Source organism: Nansenia antarctica (assembly GCF_963989245.1).
Source record: "Nansenia antarctica genome assembly, chromosome: 16".
Taxonomy (NCBI): domain Eukaryota; kingdom Metazoa; phylum Chordata; class Actinopteri; order Argentiniformes; family Microstomatidae; genus Nansenia; species Nansenia antarctica.
The window spans coordinates 24,009,494-24,016,799 of NC_137686.1; positions in this window are offsets into that span (position 1 = coordinate 24,009,494).

Genomic DNA, 7,306 nt, shown 5'->3' on the forward strand with positions numbered 1-7,306 from the left:
AACCTGCATTTTTATTACATCTTTTTATTATTGTTTTTATTAAAACTCGAGTCTGGAGATGGTGTTTTATTGTCACCCTGAGGTAGCAGCTAGCCCTGTGCCTCTCCACACACACACACACACACACACACACACACTCACACACACACACACGCACACAACTAACCCACCGGGTCACTCAACTAACCCCGAGTCGTCGTCTTCTTCTTCATTGTCATTCCACCAGACCCAGAGTGCGCCCTCGAGAGGGCGGCGGACGATGGTGGCGAGGCGACTGTCGTGCGTCTGAGGAAGAGGCTTCTCTCTCCCGAGGAAGGGGAGGAGGGGGAGGAGGAGGACGACGAGGAGGAGCCGCCGCACAGCTGCGACAGCTGCCGGCAGGTGTTCGAGTCGCTGAGCGATCTCACCGAACACAAGATTAATCAATGCCAGCTGACAGGTAAACAACGCTCAGCCCACCGAGTCTTTTTTACCCCCCCGTCCACCGTCCTCCACTCCCTCGCTCTCTCTCTCTCTCTCTGTCTCTCTGTCTGTCTGTCTGTCTCTGTCCCTCTCTCTCTCTCTCTCTGTCCCTCTCTCTCTCTTTCTCTCTCTGTCCCTCTCTCTGTCTCTCTCTCTCTCTGTCCCTCTCTCTCTCTCTCTCTCTGTCCCTCTCTCTCTCTGTCTCTCTGTCCCTCTCTCTCTCTGTCTCTCTGTCCCTCTCTCTCTCTCTTTCTCTCTCTCTCTCTCTGTCCCTCTCTCTCTCCGTCTCTCTCTGTCTCTCTGTCCCTCTCTATCTCCGTCTCTCTCTGTCTCTCTCTCTCTCTCTCTCTTTCTCTCTCTCTCTCTCTCTCTCTCTCTCTGTCCCTCTCTATCTCCGTCTCTCTCTGTCTCTCTCCCCACTCCTCTCCTCCTTCATGTCTTACCACCAGAGAATACACCTCACAGCCATGCCACACCACACCGCACCACACACCGGGTGCGCCCGGTGACCACAGCGCCACTTGAGATGAACCATTCAGGTCACACAATTCAGGTGAATTTCCGAATACCACACACTGCAATGGGGGGGGGGGGGGCACACACACACACACACACACACACACACAAACACCAAGTGCCAATACCAAGTGCCAATACCAATACCACCCACTTTGTGCCTCATTCACTCGTCTGACGCACACACACACACACACACACACTCTCATCCACGTTACGCCCCCCCCCCCCATAAGGTAAGGTATTATATAGGCCAGGGTTTCCGTTAGAAAAATTTGCCGTCGGACATCGTGTCCGGGAAGAATTCGATTTACCGGACAAACGTGATATATTCCGGTCATCATATTAAAATATAATAAAAAAAAAAAAATCCAAAATCATATTTTTTTTTCTTCAAATCTAATATAGCTGTTTGTCGCGGTGATTACTGTTGTGTAGCGGCCTATATATGCCATTTAATGTCTATTTCTCATCCGATACGATTAGATGCGAGCTATAATAATATAACATGATTTGACGCATGCGCGCTATGCCATGCGTCAAATCCAGCGCTGAACGGGTCCAGCGCTGAACGGGCGCCTCACTGGGAACTGAACAGACAGCATCGATCAATGAACGGACTCCACATTACGTTAACTGAAGTTTGTTAAATTGTTTGGGATTAATGTGAGTTTTCTATTTTCTCTTTCCAGTTTTACCCTTTTTTTTATTTTTATCAATAAAACAACGTCATTTCTATAACCAGGGGGGTGTTCCATCGACGTCGCTGGAGGAAAGTCTGGGCTTGTTTTGACAAGTCTCGCGAGATCTATCAAGATATGCCTGGATCTTTTTAAGAGTCTCGCGGGACTTGGCGAAGTAGGCCTAGGTTTTCCTTTGGCGACGTTGATAGAACACCCCCCAGGTCTCGCTGGTTGGGAAGGCATTTCGTTTAGCTGCCTGTCAAATCATACTTAGGGGATAGCCCTGTAAGCTCATACGGGTCTGTATGTCGTCCTGAAAACCGGCTGTTAGATCATATCGCTGAAGTTTGTCTCCATCTTAGTGTAAATGTTGTCCGTTTCGTTTGTTATCCTTGTTATTGTGCGATAAAGTTAAGGCTTTCCGCTTCGGGCCACCATTTTCAGCTGGGCACCGGACACACACACACTCGTGCACGCGCGGCACTGCCCGAGAGAGAAGGACCCGCCCCCTTTGGTTAGCCTATAGGCTGGCTGGAGGGGGCGGGTCCTTCTCTCTCGGGCAAGTGTTGTGTGTGTGTGTTTGGTGCTCAGCTGAGAATGGTGGCCCAAAGCCAATTTGAATACAAAATGTGAACTTTAGCGAATTGTATTCAAATTGTGCTTAGAGGGAATTATTTTCACCGGACATTTTGTCCGCCGAGTTTTCAATTTGTCGGACTTCGACAAATTTTACCGGACAAAGTCCGGGAATTACCGGTTAACGGAAACCCTGATATAGGCCCTCCACAAACACCACCCTACACTCCACACATCACAACATCCATACTTGCAACGGTAATCAAAGTCAATGTCATTGCGGTCCCTCAACTACAGTAACCAGATCTCCCTCCTTCCTCTCAGCGGACCCCTAACTATGGTAAAGTCCCTCCAGTAGTGTGTGAATAGGCATCGGCCCTACTGGGACTGAGAGGGAGAAGGGTGCCATTGGCAGACTGTGTCATTGGCCTCCTGATGTACTGTACGAACACGGCTATAAATACACCGACAAGGTGGCAGAGGGAGAAATTAATGATGTGAGCTGAAGGTTTCCATGTTCTTCTCATGGATTTTGGTGTCCTCCTTTATTCAGTAGCCTACAGTACGTCCCCGTCGGTCCCACGTCGAGACGCTCCATCATGAATCTGACACACATTCCGTGTCAGTTTGTCATAAACCACATTTTTTGGGTTGTTGTTGTCGTTGACGCTCTAAGTTGCACTTTTTACTTGTTGGCTTGCACTTTTTTGTTTCACTTGTGGAACAACAAATCCGTTCAGCTCTATTACGACGTAATTACTAAGCAATTACTATGAAACGGCATGTTAAACCAATGTTATTACTAAATAAATGCTGAGTTAGTAGGGCCAATGTAAAGACTTTTCTCTTTATGTAAACATCGTTTTATTTCATATTAGGCCTCTTTTATATCTTTTTAAAAAGTGATCGGGAGAGTATTGTCCAATCAGAGGGCAGCACAGACTCTCCTCTGTTTACATTCAAGCGCAGTTTGAGTTCACATTTTGCAAACCCACAACCAGTAGACCACTAATTATAGAGGAGGAACTGTTCTGAGTGGTCTCACATTTCCAAACAACCAGTTACAAATATTTTCCATTAACTGGAAGCCAATCTGACTGAATGGAGAGCAGTGTGTGTGTGTGTGTGTGTGTGTGTGTGTGTGTGTGTGTGTGTGTGTGTGTGTGTGGGTGTGCATGCATGTGTGCGGGTGTGCATGCATGTGTGCCTGTGGTGTGTGTGTGTCTGTGCATGCATGCGTGCCTTGTGGTGTGTGTCTGTGTGTGTGTGTGTGTGTGTGTGTGCGCGCGCGTGTGTGTGTGCGTGTGTGTGTGTGTGTGGGCGCGTGTGTGTGTGTGTGTGTGTGTGTGTGTGTGTGTGTGTGTGGCCGTGGCTGTGTTTATGCTCTTCTGCACATCTAACATGGCAATCAACCAAATGTATGAGGCAGGCCCAGACTTTTCAAAAGGTGTGAAAATCAATTTAATGTGCACTTTCCACATTGCTGTTATCCAACAAAAGCATTCCGTGGAACATACTAGAGAAGAGCCTCTCGGCCAGTTCCTTTCAATACACCCGGCCAAATCCATCAAGCCAATATTGATTCAACGAGATTATGTTTGGCACACATATGAAATCGTTATACACAAAAGGCCACTCTTAAAGATAAGAGAACTAAAGCGGCTCATACATATCGTACCTGCTCTGAGTACATACTGAAGTACATATTGGCAGTTTTCAATTGTGTTTGATTTCTTCTTCTTTTGTCTTCCCGCCCTTTTTCTCTCTCTCTCTCTCTCTCTCTCTCTCTCTATTGTGTTCTGATTGGTTAGCAGGCGGGTGGTAGACGGGTGGTAGTGACACCGTTTAAATGGCCGCCGAGACCGAGAGTAGGTCAAAGAAAAACATTAGTCAGTCACATCGGAATCATAAGACAGCTCTTTTATGTCGGGGCCACCGTCATGGTGGGGTCATGACAAACCCTGCCATATTTTTTCTCCCCCCTCCTATAATTAGGCAAGGCGTTTATTAATGTCAATCTCACGGACAAATAACTCGTAATTGCTCACCGCTGGAAAATGCAGTCGGATAAGAGCCCCTGTGGAAGACAAACAAAAGGAATGTAATTGCCATTAGGGTATTGTGATTGTGCTAGAACTGCTCTATTAGTATTCAAACACAGAAGCAGGAAAAAAAGAAACTTCTAGATGGCATACTAAGTACGTGTTGTGTTTTCTCTTTTTTTTCTCTTTTTTTTTTCCTTTTTTTCTTTCTGGGAAGAGCTGGTGGGAGATTTCCTATGTGGCATTACGAAGACATCCTATGACCGATTAATCTGCTTTACATCCAGTCTCCCCCTCTCATCACAGATGGATCCGTTATTAAAACTGTTTTCTCTCATCAACAGCCAGCACCTGCTAAATTCTCCCGTTTCAAACAGTTTTTGAGAAGGTTTTATTTTAGTCAGACAAATTCCACCAGAAGCTTGACTGGAACCAATCCTATTCAGATATTGAGATTTTGCTCCCGTTGGGTGAAAAACAGAGCTCGGATTTGTGTGTGTGTGTGTGTGGCGAAGTTCTCATGAGAGACCACACGTGCAGAGACACACACACCACACCTCACCACCCCACCCTCCTCTTCCCCACCGACACACACATCCCACCGCCTCACAATACCTTCCTCGCCAGATCTCCCAACACTCTCCACATTCGGTTCGTCGGCGAAAGTGGAAAGCCGCCAAAAACAAGGCCTTAAAACAGTCTTGCTGCATCCGAGGACCACGCCCCAACCGACAGAAATGGAGAGCGAAAGAGAGAAAGATGTAACGTGTCACCCCCGCGATCAATGGCCGCCATTGTCTCCCATCCCCACCCCACCCCACCCCACCCCCACTACCCCGTCTGGCAGAGGTATAACACCTTTCCATGCACTTAAGCCGTGACCACTGCAGTGCGCTATAGGGAGCCCAGGGGTATAGATTGCCTCGTGTCCCCGATAGCGATCGGTGCTTATCGATCGCTGCTAATGCTGGACTGCGGAGGAAGGCGAGAGCCTGGAGAGAGAGAGAGAGAGAGAGGGAGAGAGAGAGTGGGAGATTGGGAGACAGAGAGAAGGAGAGAGGAGAGAGAGAGAGAGAGTGCTGCAGGAATGCCTCCCAGGGGAGCCGTCTTGGGCTGGGGCAGGGCTGCAGGAATGCCTCCCCCGGAGACTCCAGTGAAGGCTGGGGCAGGACTGGAAGAATGCTCCTCTGGAGAGTTGGAGTGGAGAGAGAGTGTGGAGAGGGGATGGGAGGTAGGGGGTGGGGGGGGGGTGGGGGATGAGGGGTGTGGGAGGGGTGGTAGGTGGGCTGCAGGGGCTAGGCCGGAGGAATGCTCCCCCAGCGCGCCTCCTCAAACTCCGGGGTGGGGGTGGTGGGTGTTGTGTTGGGGAGCGTCGAGCGTTCGAACCCCCCCCCCCCCCCCCCCGCCCGCCTGCCCTCCTCCCACCTCCCCTCCCAACACTATTCCCCCTGTCCCCCTCAAGGCTTCAGGCTCCAGGATGGCTGTGGATCAGGTTTCCCGTGTGCGGGGATCAGCATCCTGCCGTCAGGGCTTTAGGCTGCCCAGGGGAGTGAGACAGGAGGCAGGGGAGGCTCGGCGCTCCATAGGCCTCTTTTTCTCTCTCTTCTCTCTCTCTCTCATCTCTCTCTCTCTCTCTCTCTCTCTCTCTCTCTCCGAAAGCACTTCTTCTTCACAAACGCTTTGTCTCAACCGCCTGGCATTGTCTCGCACAGCCTGGTATTGTCTCCTCCTCAGCCTGTATTGTTAGTGAACCTGTGTGCGGGGAGGACGGAGACACTTAAGGTGAATCCTCAGCGGCGCACAGCTTTTTTTGTGACCGACCGACCGCACACACACACACACACACGCACACACACACACACACACACGCACAAGTAGACACGCACACACATGCACGCACATACACATACGCGCACAGACACGTGCACACACTCACACACACAGACGTGCACACATGCACACACACACACACACACATACTCCTATTTAAGATGTATGAGAGTGTCGTGGCATGTAGCCAACTGTAAGAAAATGTGTGTCGAGTATGTACTCCGGTATTAGTAGCCCTAAGACATAAGCCCTGCACCATCTCCACATCTTTTACAGTCAATAACCGTACTGTAAACACCAAACCTAGCCTAGCCGTAAACAAAAGACAAGACCCGCACCAGAGATTAATCCACAATAGAGCAGGTCTTTTGTTGTGTTTTTTTTCACAATAGCTCTGCCCTTTTTTGCCACTGTCAATTCCTCCTCTCCTCTCAAACCCCTAGCATTCGTAAAAAAAAAAGGAGAAAAAAAAAAAAAGAAGGCATTTCAATATCCCCAGTGCACACACACACACACACACACACACACACACTCACACACACAGCCCCCTTCTGTCAAGCCTAGAGTACTGTGGCCATTCTTTCATTACCGGGGGTCTCGGTCCCCAGAGCAACACCTTTTTTGCCTGTGTCCTTCACCAGAGGAGGGGAGCACGGGCCTGTGCCCCCCCCCCCCCCCCCCCCCGGAGAGTCCCGCCAGCCCCGCTATTTTAACCCTCGGCGAGATGACCTTTTTAATAAGTGTCTTTCACTGTTTCTCCTGCCGGCCAGTGCGAGAGCAAACAGAGCATGTCTGCTGCTTCCCTCTCTGATAAAGAAATCAATCAGGTTGAGGGTGCGACGGAGAGAGAGAGACGGATAGAGAGAGAGAGAGAGAGAGAGAGAGAGAGAGAGAAGGGGGCCGTATATGGATTTGTATTATGTAGATTCCTTCTCCTCCTCTCAGTCCCTCTCTCTCTCGTCTCTCTCCGCCTGTGGAGATTTTCGCACGGCGTCTCGGCTCCCCCACCAAATGCGTTTTAGATTTTTATGAGAAAAATACAAACGAGTTACGTTAATGCGGCGCGAAAACAATAAGATGTTGTTTTTTTTTCTTTTCCTTTCCGTCGCGGGGGGAGAAGTCTGCGTCGGTAATTCAATCGGAAACATGTCATAGTCACACACTTGCTCACTTCGCTGTATGTGATTTTTTCAATTT